Here is a 21,855-nt window from a genome sequence, read left to right on the forward strand (position 1 = left end):
CTGATGTGCGTTATGATAATACAAATAGTAAATACAGGAATAATCAGCAGCAGATGGGATCTTCATGTGGCTTTAGCTGAGGAGCCTGTCGGAACATCACCCCAGTGCATCAGGCCACACAACAAGAGATGAGGGAGCAGTCAGGATTCTTATAATTGAAATTAACTGTATGTTGTTTCAATTAATTGTTCCAATTAGTCTCTCTTTCTTGTCAGTTATGCCTTTCTGTAACAGTGTCATCTGGGATGCTGTGAGAAACTGAAAATGCACTAATGGTCAGATGCTCATCAGTTAAAGAACTTTATATTTCTAATTAGCTCCCTGAGAAGAATTCGTTGTAAAAATGAAAAAATTTTATAGGCGGAATAAATGAGGAGTTATTTTTATTACAAGACTAGTTTTTCTTTCAACGATAGCATTATTTCTGTTGCCAAAAATAATTTTTTAAAAGCCTTAATAGAGAAGAAAAGAAGGAAACAGCTGGTTTGTTTCTACCTAGCAAGACTTTCTTGTTCTTGTGAGCTATCTTTCACAATGATTTAGTAGGTAGGGTGCAAACAACACAACAGCTTTAAATCAGTTTTAAAAAAAATCCAAAATAATCATCCAAATTAAAACTACCAAAGCTACTTTTTATGAAGTCAAATCAAGAGGTACTGTTTCAGATTTTTAGTCAATGAGACATTGCCTGACAAAGACTAAGCAAAAATGGTCAGGTTCTAGATCTGGTTAAAATATTTCTGAGTTTGTATTGTTTTTTTTTTAAATGAAAAACTGAAGTCTAAGATGCAGTTTCAAAAGTTTTCTTTTCTTTTTCCCCAATTTTTATTTGAACGTGAAGTTCACATAATGCTGAGAGCAGTTGCTAGCAGTTGTTTGCCCTGAGGCTGTAAATGCAAAACGACAGAAAACTCTACCTAAAAGCATGGCCTAACAGATGCTTTCTGCCACAGCCTGTAACCATCTCCAAATCCAGGTGTAAAGTACCACACTGTCTTGATATGCTAAATTCAAGGAGACTGGTTTTTGAAATTTTTAAGTATGGCACACAGCCTGCACCTTAAGCCAGACCTCCAAAGCCTACACACTAAGCAAAGGCCTCCAATTTAAGTGCTTATCCACAAAAGGAGCTATTAGTGACTATGTCTAGGGTTAGGCAGTGTGTAAGTATAGCTCGTGAGTGGATGCACTTTCCTACATGACTTTCAGACAGCAGAGCTGCCCAAGAAGCTGTGCTTTTTCTGCTTATTCTCTGTTAGGAATGCTGAGACAGATTTCCAAAGTTACTTAGTTGTGGTGTTGCTTCAGCTATAGTGATCCAAGGACATTTTGTCACATAGAGGTGACAAAACTTAGGGAAATGCAGCATCTTATGTATCAGCTATAGTATATGGTACGAACAGATGGGACATGATGCCTTCATCAGCTGCTTTCATCTTCATCAGCCCATATTTACAATGTCCTTCATCCCCTGTTCTGCGAATAGTTCACTACGTGCAAAATGCTAATTTGTGTACACATGGCAGTTTTTTAAGCATGCTGCTGCAGAGCTCTTCATCCCAGATCATTAGTGATTTTGGCATTCTTTGGCTCAAGCTACTGTTTCAAGATGATCTGCTGCTCCTTTCTTCAAGAGTGTGTTCCTATCCCCAAATGTCTTATGGCCAGAAGTACCCCTGTCCCCTGGTACATTCGAAGGCTGTGTTGGAGTTAAAATCTCAGCTCAACAAGGAAGGCTGGAGCCAGCCCAGGAGCTAAGGAGCATGTCCAGGGAGCAATAGAGCACGAAAGATGGATACTTAGCCAAAGGACTGAACTGAGCAATGCCACAAGGATCTTTCTTTTTTGGGCAAGTGAACTGGAGATCCTGGAGGCCGAGGTGAGGGGATGGACTTCTAAGTGCTCTGCTGAGGAAAAGGCTGTGCTCCTTACCTGGAGTAGTCTTTTGCTGGCTGGGAACACACCCGGGTGAGGGAACCTCTCAGGCGGGTCCCTGATGTAACTGTAATCTGAGTGATTGCAGGGTCTGAGTCCCCTTCCCTGCAAGGTGTTTTGACAAACTTTACAGTCCAAATCTTTTGTATGAGAACATGCCTTAGATTAAAAATGTGACTTTTGGCTAAAATTACTAAATACGATAGTGAATGTTATAAAATGATTTTGTTTGCAGTGAACCAGTCCAAATTACAGGTTGCCTCTATTCTTTTTTCCTTAGGATCCTGGGGATCAAATTCTGATCTCAGGTAGTTCAAATCCTAGTTTCCCTTATAGACAACACATAGAGAACAGGATGCCTTGGGACCGCCGGACTGGATTAATTAGCCAAATATATGCATACTTCTTGAAGGAGTTTTCTGCTGGTGTCTTGTGAAAGAACTCTTGTCCAAAACAGAGGACACTGGTGAGCACACTCTTCATCCATCTACTGCTGTGGATATTGTCTTATGCAATTCGAGAAATCTGTTTGTGACAGATTATAAAATTTGGCAAGTGATTGTAATGTACTTTAATAGCCTCTAACATCTCAAAGGAAAGCAGAAGCCAAGATTTAAAAAATATTTAACACATAGTCTCAAGACATTCATCATTACAATAAATGTCTAATACTGTGTCTAATATTGCCAGTCTCAACTAAAAAAGGAGATGAGCTGACTTCACAACCTTTCTTTCCAGTGCAGAACTTTCAGAAAGTCTCTTTCTCTTGGCTCAAACCGTGCCCATCTCACAGCAACTGTCGTTGTTATTATTACTACTACTGCCACCATCATCATCACTTGTAAACAAAACTCGGTCTTGTAGATGTGCTATTTATGGCTATTTTCTTGAGGATTTTGAGACAGATGTTATGTGCAGTGTGCTGCAGACTTCCTTTATCTCAAATTGCTGTGCCATATGTTCTTTTTTTGAGGACCACTTACTAGGGATGCCAATGGGAGCAGAACAAAAATCAAAGGCTGCCTCTGTGTTTTGTAGGAGAGGTAGCTGGACTGGCACTGGAGACTCTCTGACAAGCAGTAGTCAAATGTAAGCCTGTAATGCACCTCTGCTAATGGCACACATCACTTTTAGAACTGTAGGAAAATGTGACTTATACATTAGGTGATATAAGATACAACCTGTGTGTTTCAGAGTGTGGTAACCTATAAAATGACAGTGTCATCATGCAACTCCAGACTGTTCACTCCTAGCTTCTCAGACCAGATCCTGGGCTTCCTTGACCTAAGGCGAGAGGAGATTCCACAATAAGGAGAGCAACCATTGCTTTTGTACTTAACAGCTGCTGATAAGCTGTAAGGACTCTCTGTCCAAATAGCCCTCAAAGAACAGCAGAGAGCTAACAATAGAGTCTAAAAGCAGTTAGGCTTAGGCTTTATTCCAACCTTCACCAAATTTTTCAGGTATAGATTACAGAGTCCCTCTATTACACTGTACTAAATTAATTAACTCCACCACAGATTCCTCAGTTCTAGTATTAGCTAGCCATGGTTGTAGGGAATGGACTAGCAACTGATTACGAAAATACCTTTTTCCTCCTCATTTGGCTATAAAATTTTCATCTTTTTAGGTGATGCACTGCAAGCCTTCAGCATTAGGCGCTGTAAATCATTAACTTCTGGAAAAATTATTTAAAATGGGTGGTGGGAAAGGACAATGCCAAGATAGACCTTAAACAGGCCACTAGCCAGAGGCCATGAGACCTGTGCAGAGCTTTATTTCTTAGGTGTCTTTTATCCCACTGTTACCAGAAAATAGTAACCAAGAAAACTCTCTAAACCAAATGACAGTTTAGAAAGCCAACATTGGTTTATTGCAGCACTGGGTGCATGGGGGATCTCTCCTCCTAGTATGCACACCTAGGGACAAAAGCACACTCATTATATACATTATAGCAAAATGAATATTCATACAATTCCAAGAAAAGCCCACCTATTCCAAGAAACCTTATGCATATGCTAATATATTATGTCCTTTCTGTTGACACATGCAGGTGGCTCCAAGGAGAAGATACTGTTCTGGTTCCTACAGGATTTATCTCTACTCCTGGTGTCAGAGCTATGAATGAAGTCATTTAAGACACTACAAAGATGTTGTTCACAGTCTTGTTTATCTCTGGCCCTTCTTTGTAATTAGTGAGGAATTTAACAGAGACCTTGGATCCTCTAAGACTAAGTGCAAGCAAGAATCAGTGACGACTATAACTCTAAGTGTTATCAGTCCCAGAAGCAGACACAGTCTTCAAAACATGCCATTAGCTTCAGAACGTACCGTTATTATAGCTCGAAGGAAAATTGCTGAAAGGAAAGTTGGTTTTGTCTAAAGGTTACACAGAGTAGGCCTTTTAGGGCCTACTTTGAGGCTTACTTTTACTAAACTGTCTGATATCACCACTGTTTATCAAACAGACCCTTTTGGGTCAATTTCTGAGACCTGGCTTCTTTTTTGTGCTTTCTTTTGTGATCCAGCTGTTTTGAAAGAAATAGTATTATCAGGATAGGAGACCCTTGAAAAAGAGTGTACCTGGATGGTACAGAGCTGGCAGATGATCCTACTGAAAAAGCATTAGGACTTCTCTGACCTTTGCTGAGAGCTAAGGACAATTCCACCAGCAGTCTGGATGGAGAAGGAGTAAAACAGAGGAGAGAATTTATCTTGCTTCTCTGCTGTCCTCCTGGGTACACCAAGGAAACCACAGCTGCATCGGGGGCTTTTCTGCTTAAGTGTACCGACAGCTGAGCTACCGAGCAACAGATTAGTGTACTTGAGAGGAGAATCAGACAGCAAATAAGTTTATTCAAATACTTTGAAAAGACACCCTGTATCTTCAAATCTTTGTCTGGAGCTTTTTTTACTGTGATATACTATTTTGTGATGACCAGCCTGTTAAAGTAGTCACAGACAATGATTAGGACTAGGATGAGCCAAAATGTAGTTACTCGATTTCCATATTGAAAGGTTTACGTTACACAGATAGCTTGAAATATAATTCTAACTGATAGGAAAAATTAATTCAGTAATTAAGTACCTCTCCAGAACAAATGGACCTATGGGTATTCCCAAAACATATGGTTCAAATTAGTGCTAATCAAGTGATAGTGTCTGCGTTTGCCTCATGTGCTGGCGCTTCTAATCAACCAGAGCACGCCTCAGTGCCTACACTATACAGCTTTTCCTGCTAGGTATCTTCAATGGATATCCAAAAAGCAGCTGAGAATGCTGTTGAGAATGATTGATGAACCTTACTGGCTCCTTGCATTTTTAGAGACTTTGTGTTCAATTCTCTAGCTACAGACCTTAGGGATCCAAGGAATTTTGGAGACAGCAGTTTTTATAGATCTGAGTTAGACATATTGATAGGAGATGCTACTCAGTTAATACTTTTGTCTTTAGATTTATTTTTTCTTCTTCTAATGCTGCAAAGGGAAGTGGTATTTCCAGCACTTTAATCATCCAGGATACTCACCTCACTAGTTCATACTGCTGAGACCACCAGCCACTTAAGACGTCTTTAGCCCAAGGATTTAAAGTCGTCTGACTGCTGAGGCATCTCTGCTTAACAGTAGTGACAACAGTAGTTAACAACTACTTTGTTAAGAAAAATTGTAGCCTGTGTTGAGGGTTTTGGTTCTCCATAGGAAAGATCCTTTCTGATTTCAGTAACAGAAAGGAATACAGACAGAGTGAGTGTCAAAATAAGCAGAAATCTAGGAATGGCATGCCTTTGCTATTATTAAGCTTTTTACTTCTGGAAAGGAAGAGACGTGATGCTTACTGCTTACTGAAGAGTGTCTCCCTGCACCTGAATGAAAGTGCTGTTACAGTGTTGTGCTAGTTTATCTGTGCCAGATAGTTTAAGATAGTATAGATAAAAAAAGCAAGGCACACCCAGTGGCATGCACTCTCCTGTGTGCCAGCAACTTGAACATAAGCTGTTCAGGGAACTGGGCTGTTCATTCTCTTCAAGCTATAGCTTATTAAGTTGCTTGCTAACTGCATAAGTAATAGCACTGGTTAGCTGTAAATGTTCTTAATTTCCTTTGGGAATGGGATGACAATGTATCTGAGGTTTGAATGTCCTTGTGGAGGGACTACAACTCAGCTACATCTAACAGGATCTGCTTTGCTTCTGATTTAGCTAAATTCATTTGTTAGGCAGACAATTTGTCAAAATTAGTTCTTCGTTGTCAGGTATTTGTACAGGAGGAGATGTACCTGAAAGTCCACTTCCTTTTTAATTAAACTGAAGGATTAAATTTATTTATATTAATTATTGATACTAAACTCCAAATCATGTAGTGGAGGAAGTGGTATGTCCAGTGCACTCTGCTTTCTTGTGTGTCACGGTTTAAAGCTGGGCCGGCTATTAAACCTCTGGCAGATGCTCTCTGTTATCCCCTCCCCCCAAAGGGAAAGGGAAAGGGAAAAGGGAGAGAGACTTCCGGGTTGGAAAGTTAAAACAGTTTTAATAAACTATAATAATGGAAAAGAGTATAATAATAATAATAGAAATAATCAAATATATACAAATATATATACAAAACCAAGATTGAGCTCCCCTGAAGTCAGCCACGTCACCACCGGCACTGCAGGGCAGGCTCCGGGAAGGCCCAGGCTGGGCCTAGCGACGGTCGAAAGCTGGATTCAGGGATGCACGGATCGGGATCGAGGGCAGCAGGAAAACAGACGGAGTCCTCCGTGGACACCGGCCATAGCAAAAAGAGAGCGAGACCCTTGTGATCCCCCCGCTTTATACCGAGAATGACGTGTATGGGATGGAATACCCTCGTTGGTCAATTTTTGGTCACTTGCCCTGTCTGCTCCCCCCTGCAGCTGCGACCCCCCTTCGGCTCTTCACTCATAAGCAGTGAGGAATTCAGCAGTGACCTTGGTTTCTCTAAGACTAAGTACAGCAAGAGCCTTTCTGCATAACATCCCTACCGGTGCCTCAGCGATAACTACAAACTTCGAGCGTTATCAGTCCTGGAAGCAGACACTGTCTGCAAAACATGCAGTTAGTTTCAGAAAGTGCAGTTACTTAGAGGAGACTTAGCTGAAACTAAAAATCACTGAAAGGAAAATTGGCCTGGTTTAGGCCAAACCAGGACATTGTGGAAGCACAGCAACACAATTACCTTCTTATAACATCCTGTAACGACTTAAAACATCTCATAACTATGATCTCTTCTGATCCTTCTCTTCCCCCCAAATCAGCACAACTCCACTCCTCACAATCACAGGGCATCGCGCCCCTTAGTTCAAACCCCTCCACTGAGGTCCCCCACACAGACCAAGTAAGAGCCTGGGTACGGGAAAAAGCTTTGCTGCTTGCTTATGGTGTACCATTATGGCATGGAACAAATATCTCCATGTAGTAGCATCTGCTGTTGACTTGCTGCAGAGTTTTTACCTTGCTTCTGAGATGTGCAAAGAACATTCACAGGACAGATGTCTGAAACAGTTGAAATGTGGAGAGAGAAAGAAGAGGAAAACCTGAAAAGGACATAGGTTACTTACATAAATGGGAGTTTTAAAGGCAATAGGAGAAAGTATTCAGATAAGTTTAGAAAAAGAAAAGAAATTATGGAAGGTAATATGTTCAGGTAGCAAGTACTATACTGTTGGAAGTGCTACCTTAAGTCCTTGCTACCTAAGAGATAACTTTTGCAAGAAAGAAAGCTTGACACAGCAAGAGATGCTTTTGCAACTTCTTAATTTCATCTCAAGCAAAAGATGAGATTTGAAACAAAACTGGTCTTCTAAACTTGGAGAGAGATTTGTTATCTGCTTGGAAACCATCCACAACAACTTTAAAGATGATAAAGACGTGTATTACTCTGCCTCATGCCCTCGTAATGCAGTGTTTGGTATTTGCAAACAAGAAGATGTCCTCCAGGCACAGTAGCCAAGGGAGATGACTTTTATGGACAAACTTCTGACTCCATTATAAACTGCACAGCTAATGGAGATCCTGGAGCTCGTTCCAAGGAAACCAGCAAATTCTATTGCATGGGGCCAATGGCTCAGAACTAGTCATGGGCAGGTCCTGTCACATGCTCAGTGCCCTTGCCTTGCAGATCATAGTACCCATCAACTGGCACTGGGTTATGTGGGAGAAGAGCTGTGTCCCCACTTCAGACTGCTACATTCTTGCCTGTGAAAATCTGCCCTGGAGTTTCAAAAAGCAAGGTTTTCTTTCTTAAAAAATATCCTTCTTTTGTCACTGTTGCAAAATAATTCCCTTTCAAAGTTCAGAGGTATCTGCCATTGTTTGGGCAAATCCACACAAACTTTGGAAAAGGCTATGAAATCTTTGAGGGTAAGGTGCTGTTCATTTACACAAAATATCCCCAGCTATGCTGGAGCAGAGAAGTTTTCTTCCGAATTTCTAAAAATTTCCTGAAAACTGTGAGAGTCTGCATTTAACTGTATTTTTGTAGTGTCTTATGCTAGACCTGGATCCTCTCATTTGAGCATCTCTTGGTTTTGGCTGTCATGTGCTTGCATGGAGCTGCATTGCCCCAGGGAAGTCTCCAGGCAGGTGGTAGGCTGAAAACTGTTTTCTTAGGTGTATTGGCTGTTTACAGATTGTTTGATCCATGCATTAGCTGTGTGGAGTACAAGAAGCAAAGCTGTAAGCTATCTTCTGAAAATGACTGGAGTTCAGTGGATAAAACTGAGCAGGGCCTTCATTTACTCATCACAGCCTGAGAAATGGGGAAGTTTGGCACTGCCTGCATCCACCCTTTGATAGAGTGAATTAGAGTAATCCAGCTCAGAAGTGATCATGCCTGGGTCATTGTGACCATTGCTTATCTGGAAGAAAGGATGACTCCTACTCAGCTGGAGGTGATAAAAGGTCTTCTTCCAGGCTTAGTACAAATATCCCGAGGGCTTAACTTGATGCCCTTTGAGAGATGCTGTATGGAGGATAAGGCCAGGCTAGTTCTTCAAAGGATTTCTACTCCCTAATCAGCACTAACTTAGCCATACTGGCTCCTCTTCAGATCCGTCTTGGAGGCACGCTGATGCCCTGAGGGACATCACTAGTGGTGAACAGACTTTTAGTGTTTGCTGGCAGCAGCCATGGGTCCGGTTGAGCTCCATTATTGAAAGGCCTAAAGCAATCCTAGCCGTGCTCCCTCTGGGACCCATCCTTTGGTCTTTGCACATGAGGACGGTATCTGCCTATGTGACAGTTACACTGCTCAAAATCTGGGTTATGTTCCTAGGCAAGCTGTTAGTCATCTGTGTGGAGCTGAGAAGATAGTCACAGCCAGCAGCAAATTGGTGTTCCCCCAAGGAAAGGAGGAGAACTAAGGCTATTAATGCCTGACTCAGTCCTGTTGCGGTTGCTGCAGGGGCTGAGCATCTCTATTCCTACCCTGACACAGCTTGTGGAAAACCACTAGTAAATACAGTATCACAGGCTGTAAGATAATTTTCCACGTTGTCAAGGGTGTGAGGACTCTCTCCCAGCTCCTCTAAAGCGTCTTCTTCCATAAGTGCTTGCCACTCATTGTTCACCTTTCAGTCCCCCAAAGGCTGCTCTCCTTGATCAGCCTGTGGAGGTCCGAGGGGAGTCCTGTGTGTATCCAGACCACTGTTATGCTGCTATTGTGGCCATGTGTATTCTGTTCATTGCTATCAGCCTCTATCACAGTATGTTGTTTTTCAGCATGTATTTACTGGACAGACATTTCCTCTGTTCCAAGCGGCACCATTTTCTGTCCTTAATGGAAGCACAGGGAGTGAAAACAGCAGCCCTGTCATGTACGGCTTCCCCTTTTCCCGTCGGGGGTTTGGGGGCATAGAGCCAGAGGTGGCTTACCTCATTTCTGAGTAATAACAGCTTTATTAGCCAGCCTTAGCAGCTGGACAAAGAAGAGGGTGGTACACACAGGCTTAATCATAGAAATTAAGCTGTTTCTCTAACAAAATTGAGTTGCTAAAGGTTTGCACAAAAAAATTCTCATAACCTCATGCAGCGAACCAGTACAGTTAGAGGAATGCCTTTTCAATTAAATACCTCAAATCCTTTCTCAAACATTTAACAAACCCATCAGTGTATTTTGAAGAAATGCTGTCTGTTCTTCTTGCTGAGAGCATGGCATTCATTCATCATCTTCTAGCTGCAAACAGTGAACTAAAGATATGAAACAAATCTGATGATTTTAACACAGTGTATTGATTTGTGCAGTTCCAGTATGCTTGGAACAGGGGCGTTGTTTTATTCTGCACACAGATGGTTCCTATAGCAGGCAGCAGAAACATCCTAAGAGTGCAGTGTGATTTTCCAGCAGGAAAATCTCTCGGGGTTCTAAAAACAGGCTTTTGCATCTCGCTAATATGGAAAAAATAACAAGGGTCAATTCTCACCTTAAAAGTGATGGGATAAGAGGAGGAAGCCAGACAAAGTGTTTTCCCTCTGATGCTATAGTCAGGTGCAAATGTATATACTTTGGGTATTATCTTTCCAGTTAAATTCCACAAAAACTGTATGGGATCTCTCTGTATAGATTATGCATGCTCCGTAAGAATTATTGTGTATACAAAGGAAAATAGTGTCAGCATAAAACAATTGGAATGACAGATGAGTACATATGACAAACAAACTGTTAGGTTTTTGACATTCTTCCTTTAGTTCCACTTGCTTTATTTTGTGGAGGAGATACTTTTAATTGTGCATAATATCTAACACAGCAATGCACCTCCCAGTCAACAGAAGATAATCGATACGGAAGAACCTGTTGTATGGATAATTAAGAAATAGAAAAGTTAATGCAAATACTCTAACATCTGTTAAAGGCTATGGCACTTATTTTTAGCATCTTGAATGGCTCTGAGTGTGTTCAGAAGGACATATGTGTCGACCCTCAGCATGGTCTGGCTGGACTTCTGTGGAAATCCGTTAAGGGACAGTTTGTTTTCTTCAGCTGATTCTTTTGTAAGATACTCTCTGGTTGGAAATCTTTGATAAACATTAGTAAGCATAGCTAAAATCCCAGTTCATGACAGTCTTTGCATTTGCTCAATCCTCGAGACAGAGACGGGCATAAATGGGCATTTTCACCATTACAACTCAAGGAATGGGTTGTCTTTCTTTAGTATGGTTGAACAGATGCAGCTTTTGCGTGTAACCAATGTGTTAGTGAATGACACTACTTTGAAAAGAAAGAAGTGTACAAATGCATTGGTTATTTTTATCCCATTCAGAGTCTGATTGCACTTAATAACACTGAGATTATAAAGGTTTTTTTGCACTGATGATCAAAGCACATGGCATGCTTCCTAAACCCGAAAGGAGGAGGTGGAAAAAAACGGTATGGGACTGGGAAAGATTTAGAAAGTTGTAGAAAAGAATGCTTGCTTTCAGAAAGAAGCTCTGCCAGTTGCTCTTTACAAGGTTGTTCTCTGTTCAGAGTGTCTATGTAAGTGTGTATTTATGCTTGGCAAGGTAGGACGTGGCAAACCACAAATAACAAAGCAAGATTCTTTGGGAGCAACACCCTGTCAAGTATCTGAAGCTGATGATATGCTACTGGATGCCATTTCTCGGGATGAGCGAGCTTTCTCCACTGAATAAGAAGTTTTCTTATTTTAGTTCTTTTTTTGTGCTAATTTTTTGCTTTCTTTGTTGGCAATGTGGTTTCAAAGTGGAATCTTCAGTGATTTTTGAAGTCATTCTTAAAAGACTGATAAGGTAGAATAATTTTTTTGTCACAGTGGCTTGTGACATTTCAAGATAAATCTGGCCTGCTTAACAAGGAAGACATGATGGAGGAACTATAGACTTGATTAAAGAAAGATTTAGGTCTATCGGGGATGAATAGGTAATTTGGTGATTGTGTAAATGTTGCTTACAGAAGTTCTGTGTGAGTAGGATGGTGTATCAGACTGATGCTTTCTCCCAGAAGTCTGGGGTGGGGGAAGGAGGAAAGCAAAGGAGGATGTCAGCTGCATAAAATAAGTGACTACTCTTGAAGAACAGTTGAATGACCAAGGATATAAGCTGAGTGACCTAAGTTTAGTTGCAGCTATCAAAAAAAGCTGCTCAGTGTAGAGTACGCTGACCTGGATTTCCCCACTTCTGTAAGGGAAAGGGAAATACAGACTGAGTCCTAGTGTAACTGAGTTTTTAGGGTAATTTCCTCCCTCCCTACCTCTCTGTGAAGTCACAGGGCTGTTTTTTGAAAAAGCATGCCACAAAGTGCCATGCCACAGATCTCCTCAGGCTTTGAAGATACTCAGCTGCCCCCATGCAGTTCACCCTGACCTAGTGGACCAAACAGAATCCCCTATCACTGCACCAACAGTGCTGCTCCCTGAGCCTTCATGGGGACAGACAGGGTGCTCTGCCATGAGATAGCGGAGCCCAAGGCATTCATATCTTTTCGTAGGGCCTCTCCATGAAGCTAGAGGAAAGTTCCACACCTGCTTCCAGACTCTGTGATCCACTTCTTTTCCTAGCCACCATCTTTCTTCCCTCCACTGATATAGGCATCATCTATTTCCTCTGGTAAAGCAGGCTACTGCATCGACCAGTTTGCTCCCTAAAGTAATTTCAGGAAAGCTAAGGCTAATCAACTGAGGGTGTGAAGATGACGTGTTGAATTAAACGATGTTGTACTGGTGTGGAAGCTCCCATTCAGTTGTAACACTGTTAAATTGCAGCAGCTTTCTGCTACTCAGGGGAAGGATAATTTACTGTGATGGCACAAGAGTGAATGGGAGTCCTTGCACAGGGTGAAGTGTGAATGATCTTGAATTGATGTACTTCTACAGTTCTTGTGTGGCAAACCCACACTAAATGCCACAAAGAAGTCTGTTTGAGTTTTTTGATTATTACTTTTGCTAGTGATGCATTTTTAAAAGGCAAATAAGAACACCTGTGTCACCTGCTTAATTTGGGTGCCTGCATCAGGCACTTGGTTGCATCTCAGTTTTTACCTTTAGTCCCTGTCCCAACATCAAATAATTCTGCAAGAGTCTGGGAGTAAGTTAGTCCTGAGCTGGCACAGGGACCTTTTTGGCATGAAAACACACATTTTGAATGCAAGAGCTTTGTGTGACCTTCTCATCTGGTTCATTTTACTGTTCTGCCTAGCTGCTGTTACATGTCATGTCACAGATTTCCCATCCTGTTGAGTCCAGCTCCCAGCACATTAATGGAGCTATGGCAGCATGCAGATTGCAGGCCTGCAATGGCACGTTTCTTGCATGAGTGATTATGCTTTATTTTGGTGACTTGAGCCACCAAACCAGAGGTTTCCCAACTTTTTTTTTTTTGTGTGTGTGTGTGTATCCCAGTCCTGTAAGTCTAGAAATTACATCCACATGGTCCATATAAGGTAGCTAAGTAAAGAGAGCCTGCTGGCAGGAGGGTCAGTCTTGCTGTGCAAGGTGTCCATCTTCCCTAGGAAGCATTTAGGCATTCACAGATTGAAACCCTCTGCAGAAAACCTAGTGGCATGGTAAATGCCTCAGGATATCCTTTAGTGCCTGCTTTATTTGATAAGAGGTTTGTTTACATGGTTTAATATCTTTAATTAGGCTGCATTGTTGCTGAACTGCTGCTGTAGTTTGCATTATAATTGTGCTTTGAGTTGGTAACTGAATAAATTTTCTTCAAGTATTTACTACTCTTTACGCTTTGTTTTATGTCCACATTTCATGGGTCCCTGTGCAAAAATATTGGCTTTTGATTGGGCTCAGCAGGTATTCCTGTAACCAGCCTGACCAGCTGTCTTCCTTCTCTTTCTTTTATGTTCACAGATCGAATTTATCTCACAGAAACAAATGCTGCCAAGTGGTTTGCATTAATAATGCATTGAAAGCTGCAGCCACATCTGATGTTTTCTCCTACTCTTGAGGAAAAGGATTATTGTAAACCTTGGAAGTTCCTTTCATTCCTCCAATTGGAGTGATCTTGAGGGCTCTTGAGGTACTTGAGGAAGGCTTACAGGAATGTAAGAGCGCTTTTCTGAAAGAAAAAAACATCCTACTTTTTCAGTTAGTTCCAAAGGAGAGTGTCTCCTGCTGTGGAGGAATCCTGCTCAGATATAAAAGGTCTGGAATGACATGCTACCTAGTGGATTAAAAATGGATACCACTTTCAGTTAAATTAGCCAGCATTATGCAGGATTGTTTCCTCTGATGTCTTTTTCTTGTTAGATTTTATACCTGGCTCATACTTAAAGTAATCAAAAGACGGAGGTTTTTCATCTCGTCCCCATAGTGGAGGTCACCTAGGCTCTGAATATGCTTTGTGGCTCTCTAAATTTCATTCCCCCTTTGAACATCTGTGTCATTGAGGCAATCAGATCTAAACTCCTCTATTGGGGTCCCAGGGGCCTTGGCACAGATCTGAGGTCCTGCAGTGTGGGACCAGGAGCGAAGTGCCTGTGATCCCTGTCCCTGCATGGGACATGGATGAGTAGTGGTGTGTACTCAGCTTGGAGCTGCACAGAGACAGCAAATAGGACATGGTATGCATGGGTATTTGAAATCCCATCCACCTCTGTTGGACCAAAGTTTACTGGATGGCCTAACAGCCTGCACAGCAAATGAGGTACCAATGCTTTTGTCCTAGGATCTTTTCCCAGTGCCATGGGAACGCACTTTTTGTAATGCACCCAGTGGCACAGTTAGTTACAACAGGAAATGTTGAGGGTCTCTTCTCCCTCACTCATGCTAGGCCAAACCTGTTAGCACTCTCTCCTGGCAGATGGAAGATGTGGCTGTGAACTGGTATCAGGAAGAACTGTGCTCTTAGCCCTACAGAAATGCTGTGGTAAGAGGCAATGCATCTCCAAGTTGCACAACTATCTTTTTTCCATCCTCTCTGGTGGCAAACCCATGCTTAAGCCACCACAGTCAGCCTCAGGGAGTTACTCTGAAAGATTTTGAGCTACTTCCTATTCAACACGTTTCTTAACATGCATTTTTTCAAACAAGATCTCATTGTACTTTCTGCTTTAGTTTGTCTTTTCTTTTGTGATTCTCTTATTTCCTTCACTCTCACCAAATCGATAGATGTGATGAATACTAGTATCAGCTATGCACATCCTTTCATTTCTTTTCCAGCCTATAATACAAATGTTACATCAGGTGCTGGGTCTCACATGCTTCCTGCTACATCTGTCTCTATAGTTCCTCATGAGACAAGTGCACTTACATAGGTAATTATCTTGGGTTTGCATTTCTTTTTTCAATTCACAATCCATTTGACAGTACTCGCTTCCAAGCCTGTGTCTGTGTAGACCACTTTGTAATTTCTGGCACAACAAGAATCACAATCTAAATGAGATCTGTTATGGCCAATGGAAGTCTGTCCTAGAAGGCAGGCAATGTGCAGGGTGGTAATTAGTTGGTTTTAAGGGCACTAGATGTTTTGGTAGACTAACACTTTCACACCTGGCATTTCAGGCTGACCCTGAGAAACTGATAAGACGTTGAAATCCACACCAAAGGAGTGAATGGACAATTTGCTGATTTTATAAATCAGACTTCAGCGTCTCAGAAATGTCTACACCTGCATTCTGGGGAGACCTGCAAAAGTAAACTGTGCTTCCCACAGAAGAGAAAATCGTAACCAGTGACTGAGAGTCAGCAAACGCTTTTGAAGTTCAAATAAATCTTCATGTTCAATTAGTTATACTGATGCATTTATGGGCTGGTGTTTGACTAAGACAGTAGTCTTAAGCATGATTTGTTGGCTTTTGAAGTAATGGAATACCAACCAAAAGAAATTTGAAGCTTTAGTGGGATTGAAGGTTTAGTGGGATTATTTCTTTTCTTGTTTTAATGGTGTCTAGCACACCTATAACTCTATTGCACACAATTTCTCCTATATACATTTATTAAAAACTGCTCTTGAGTCTCTGTACAGGTTTAACTGGAGATACCTGCTGGATCCCCATAGGAAGGTTTCTGAAACAGTCTGGATGTTCCCCATACCTTGTTCTATCTTTTATAATATATCTCCCCTTGGAATGAGGCCATTTACAATTGTGTGTATGACTTTTTCGTGCTGCATGCACATCTTCAGGATGTGTTCCAGAAGGGCAAAAGAAACCTGAGGGTGACAGGAGTAAATGGTGGGTGGGATCCTTGGTCTGGGGACCACATGCTGGCATGATGGAGTAGCAGGAAGATGAATGGAGTGAAACAAGCTGATGTGCTGAGGGAAGGAGAGATTAGTGGTGAGACTGGAGCTTGTGTAGGGAGAATAACAGAAGTAAGAAAGAGAGATGGGAAAAGGAAAGGAGATTGTAAGCACCTGAATGTCTATAGGGGTTAGCTTAGGGGGTAGAATATTGAATAGGAAGGAATAGATTGAGTTAGGAGAAGCTAGAAAGCTCAGAGAAAAGGGAATTCTAATGTCGAGAGGAGGTGGTTTGGGAAGAGTGAATGAGTTCGGCATAGTGGAGAATAGAGGAATGTATGTGCTGATGTATTTGCACTGTCAAATGACAGGAGTTCTTCAAGTCTAGAAACACCAGACAAAATCTATTACTGGGGAGTTAAGTGAAAGTACTGTTTGGCCAAGAAGTGTTCTGTTAGTTCCCCACTACATCCTGCTGCTGTGATGAAGAAATATGATTTTTAAACACAATTGTTCAATCGAATATGCATCCTATTGTGAAACCACAATTTTTAGTGATCCCAAAATAGTTTGCTGGAGGGAGATGATAGATTTTAAAGGAAAATGCAGTGAATTTCATGAGAAGATGGAAGAGAGAAAGGGAATCAAATTAACTTTCAGACCATCATTTTGCTATACTGTTCAGTGCTTACCATACTCCTCTCTGCAGAGAGAGACTCCGCAAGGCCAGGGCTCTTCTCAAGTCACTTTGAAGATGTAAGTCGCTTATAAGCCTTGTGCTGGGACTTTGCACACAGGTATATTTTAGCCTTAAAACAGCTTGCTGGAGTGAAGCATGCATGTTAAAGCTGGGTTTTGGGACAAGGGTGTGTTGTGTCTTCTGATCTAAGCAATCAGGGTTCCCAGGAAGTTGGAGTTGCCAGTGATTACTTGTGCTGCGTTTACTGCTTTGGCCAGGCCTTTGCTTACTAATGAGATCATTTCTGTAGGAAGACAAGGATGCTTCACTTCTCAGGAAATTAATAGAACCACCAAATTTTACAAAGATGCAGGTTAAGTATCAACCCAATGAATGTCACTTATGTTCCTGTATGTCCTGGTTTGGCCCAAACCAGGCCAATTAGTCTTAGAGAAACCAAGGTCACTGCTAAATTCCTCACTGCTTACAAGTGAAGAGCCAAAGGGGGGTCGCACCTGCAGGGAGGAGCAGACAAGGCAGGTGACCCAAGATTGACCAACGAGGTATTCCATCCCATACACGTCATTCTCACTTTCCTATTTATCACTAACCCACCACCTCCTGGAGGTGGGGCCCGGGAGGGATTGGCCCTCCTGTTTCCCACTGATTGGTACCAGCTTTGCCAATTCTCCAGTTAAAAGCCTGCAGGTGTGATGGCAGGGGAGCTACTGCATTTTCCCCTCTGCCGGTGCTGGGGGGGGAGCAACTCTGCCTGAGGAGGATTTCCAAGCTCTCTATCTTGGTTTTGTATATATTTGTATATATTTGATTATTTCCATTATTATTATTATACTCTTTTTCATTATTATAGTTTATTAAAACTGTTTTAACTTTCCAACCCATAAGTCTCTCTCCCTTTTCCCTTTCCCTTAGGGTGGAGGAAGAGAGGGTTAACAGAGAGCGTCTGCCACCGGGTTAATAGCCAGCCCAGCTTTAAACCGTGACACTGTAAATTAATAGAAAGGGTAGGCTTATTAAATCATCTTCAGGAAGGCAAAGTATAATGACAAGACTCAATTTCTTTTTTGCACTTACTCTAAAATAGCCATAAAGTGGATTATACAAATCAGTGCCAAAAATATTGGATAATAAGGTAGCATTAGATTTTTATATCTGGTGCCCTTTACTGTCTCTGCTCAAAAGTGCTCTAAGGCATTCCACAGGAGATTTCCCATGAAACAGAAAACTTTATCTGATAACCAAACTCTTGACTATAAATTACATTAAGACTTATCCATTTCTATAATCCTCCTTGAAAAAAAAAGCTGGCCACATTAACAGCAACAAAAGCATTAGAGAGAGAAAAACAAGACCTTGAAAATGGCTCAGGCTGAAAACTTGAGCTAAAGAAGGAATAGGAGCAGTTCATGTGTGTTGTACTTATGCTGTGTGATGTTGCTTTCCTGTTCACACCTCAGGGCAGGTGTGAGTACAGTGCCTCATCAAAACACAGTGAAACTACTAAACTTGAATGTGTAGGTAGTGGATGTTGAGACAGCCTAGCACTGAACAGCACAGGATGTGATTTTTGTCATTTGAAACCATGCTGGGAGATCTTTTGCTATTAAAGCCATGTTACCTGTGAGCAGCTTGGCAGAGAAGGATAACATTGATTCAGGTGTCTATCATTTAATTTCTCTGCATTTTGATCTGTAAAAATGGTGTTACAGGAGATGGATACATTTCTGACACAATTTATAATGTTGGAGTTAGCAAAAGCACACTGTACTCCCTGTGTGAATATGTATCAAGAAAGATCAATTAAGTCAAATACCTCATTGATTCCTGTGAAGAAAGGTTGAGATTAATTCAATCAAATAGAACAAGTACTGAAAAATGCAGCACCGGCAACTCCCACTGTGCAAGCACCTTGTCAGATTCCGTAGACGATTACTGCAAAATGGGCTGAATCTGGTTTTCACTGGTAACAAATATCCAAAGATATTGGCAGAGTAGGCAATGATGAAATATATCACTCAAAAGCATTTTTTTTTTCCTTTTCAGTAATGTCTATGTTTAGCCCATACCTGGGGCTAAACAACAGCAGTTTTTCTCTCACCCAGTGTCCCTTCCCAAAATGAGGAAGGGAATTGGGAAAAATAGAGGGAGACTCGTGGGATGAAGTTAACCAGATTTAATGAAATGAAGAAAATCAATATAAATGACAACACAAAACAGACAAAAATATACTCACCCACAGATCACTGGCAAGTTGCTCCATGAGTCACAACAACAAATAGGGAGAAGAGGCAAGGACAGCAGGAAAAACTGCCACCTCTTCCTAGCAAACCCTCTCTTTCACAGTGAGCTTGATGTCAATGATACAGAATACACCTGTGGGCCAGCCAGGGTCAGCTGCCCTGGATTTAACTGCTGAGGGCCTTGATCACCATGGCTGGCCACAAACTGAAATCAAATCTCAGTGAAACCAGGACAAATAAGCTTGTCAATGTGTAGCAAATATATGGCAGAACTTGCTTTGTTTCAGCTGCACTGCTAGGTAACTTCATCACAGAAAGCAACACCCAAATATACTAAACTGGCAACCTGTAATTCTGTACTGGTATGGCTGGAAAAAACAAAATATACCTGGACCTAATTCCTAATGTCTTTGCAGGATTCTTGAATTGTTCCAAACAGTGTAATGGCACCTTAGTATTCATGGGCAATCGATCCTGGAATACCTAAGAAAACACAAAGTTGTTTTTCTTAAAAACAATTGTATTGCATATTGCTTTTATACACTTAAATAAACAAACCAATGATGTCTCTACGCAACAGTTTAAGTTGAAAAAAGTTCTTGCAAATTACAATGAGAAAATCTTAACTCAACCAGCTGAATTTTCACTAAGATAATGTGGATTTAATGAAATACACACAAAATGAAACAAATTTTTATGGCAACAACAGTATGGAAACTGCTCTGAACATAGGACAGCATGACTGAGTTTTCTTCATAAATGGTGTTTTTTGCACATTCTTCTATGCAAATATTGTCAACACATCAACATTATGATTACAATTAGATAAACAGAGAGGATTTTGGACACCCTGTACATGCGTTTATATGCGAAGTCAGCTTTGCCTGTGAAACTACCTTTGCATGATAACTTTGCAAACAAATTTGTTTCTCATGTTAAGAAGAATGCACATGCCTTTACAAGTCCATGAAGAAAATTCTATAATTTAGAATAACTATAAATAAGCTACACAGAATCTCCATGCCTTATACTGACACTTTATGCTATGTGTGCATAAGGGCACTCAGATAGCTTCTTTCACATCATCCAATAGTTAATTGTCATAGGCTCAGGTTGGATATGCTTCCTGATATCAAAAAGAGGATGATCAATCTGTGTCAGTGCTTTTGTGCAATATTCATCGCTGTTTCTTAGCATTTTTTTTAATCTACTTGTTTATGCAGATACAAGCTAGACTCCCCTCCTGGAAGATTTAGTAAGAGTGTACTAAGCTGTAGAACTTCAATACAGCTACAGAGAGTCTCCTGCATGCAAATACTAATTGAAGTCTAAGCTTTTGTGAACAACTCTAAGTAGAATAAAACAAGAGTAAGATTCTCGGCATTTACTTCTGGCTGCATAAAAGCAGTGTTCTTGTGTTGGTACATTGTAGTAAATACCTAATATGGAGATATAAATATAATTCAAATTAAGGTAGAGACATTCAAGAGCATGATGGGTCAGCAAGTATTCAATTCCCCATTCAAGTGCCTAGTTATCCTCTGCATCTCAAGCATTATGATTCTGATACTTCTGAATTTTTCTGTGGTGATATTTTGACAGCATAAACCAATGTAATTTTATGATACTGACTTTGTGTATTGAGAGCTTCTCTGCATGCTTTGACTCAGCACACTAGATACTTATCCTGGAGTAACTGTCTGAGTCAATGTTGCAGGTGAGGCACTTAGAATGGCTTTTGCAGGCCCTTGCACTAATTTGTTGGAACGGTTCACGCCTACTGTATCCACATCCATCTCTATACATAGTTAAGATGATGTCACTTCATATATCTAGACTTTAAAATTAGAGTTTAGCATTGCAGAGGGAATGGGCAATAATTCTGAAATACTTCAAGCAGAAAAAAATGCTCGAATGCAGTAAAAATCAAGAAACACAGAGAAGTTTTGGAGGTTTTATTATCTTACGCATCGTGCAAAAAATGCCCAGGTTTTTCAGTACTTTGCTGCTTTTGTTTGTTTCTCCTTTCTCTACTTCTTCCCTCCTCTCCACACTTGAACTGTGTGCAAAAAACAGCAAGGTGAGGATGGTCATCCATCTCTGGTGAGGAGAGTGCTGGTGCTTCTAACTTTTCTTTAATGGGACCTAGTGACTAAAGAGATTGAACCTGGCATAACTTCAACATCCAATGGTTCATCTTCAACCTCTATTGACAGTGGTAGAAAGTCATTCCTGATGATGGCTTTTCAGAAGCCAGAGAGAGATAATCAAATACTGCTACCCTATTCCTTGTGACTAAATTGTTTGTGAGTAAAACAACCACCACTGAGATTAACCCATAGGCAGACTTCAAGGCTTGAGAGTGGAGAACACAAACACTGCATTGATGCTTTGAAGGCTGCTCATTTAGGTCAGGAATGAAATGTTCAGTGAGGAGAATATAGAAGACCTGTCTCTTCTCTTGTTTCAAACACTCCTTTCAGACACTACATTCAGTTAAAAGGGAGGGGAAAAAAATCCCACCCTGCTTCAAATATCCTAGCTTGCATGTATAATGAGAAATGGCACAGAAAATTAAGGAACCGTATAAGCTGGTAATTGCTGCCTCTGCACTTAAGAAAAAATACTAGGATAGCAAGCTGTGTTTGCACAGAAAACATAATCATGGTTTGCCGATATTTGCATACCTAAAAATTTATGGTAGAAATAATCCCTTGAAACAGAATTGTTGGATCTGTGTGGTTTGTGTATCCCCAGCCCAAAGGCGTCCCTGCCTACCTGCAAGAGCTCAGTATGTCTGTAACACTGAGACG

The sequence above is a fragment of the Nyctibius grandis genome, chromosome Z (assembly GCF_013368605.1).
Source record: "Nyctibius grandis isolate bNycGra1 chromosome Z, bNycGra1.pri, whole genome shotgun sequence".
In the NCBI taxonomy this organism is placed as follows: Eukaryota; Metazoa; Chordata; class Aves; order Nyctibiiformes; family Nyctibiidae; genus Nyctibius; species Nyctibius grandis.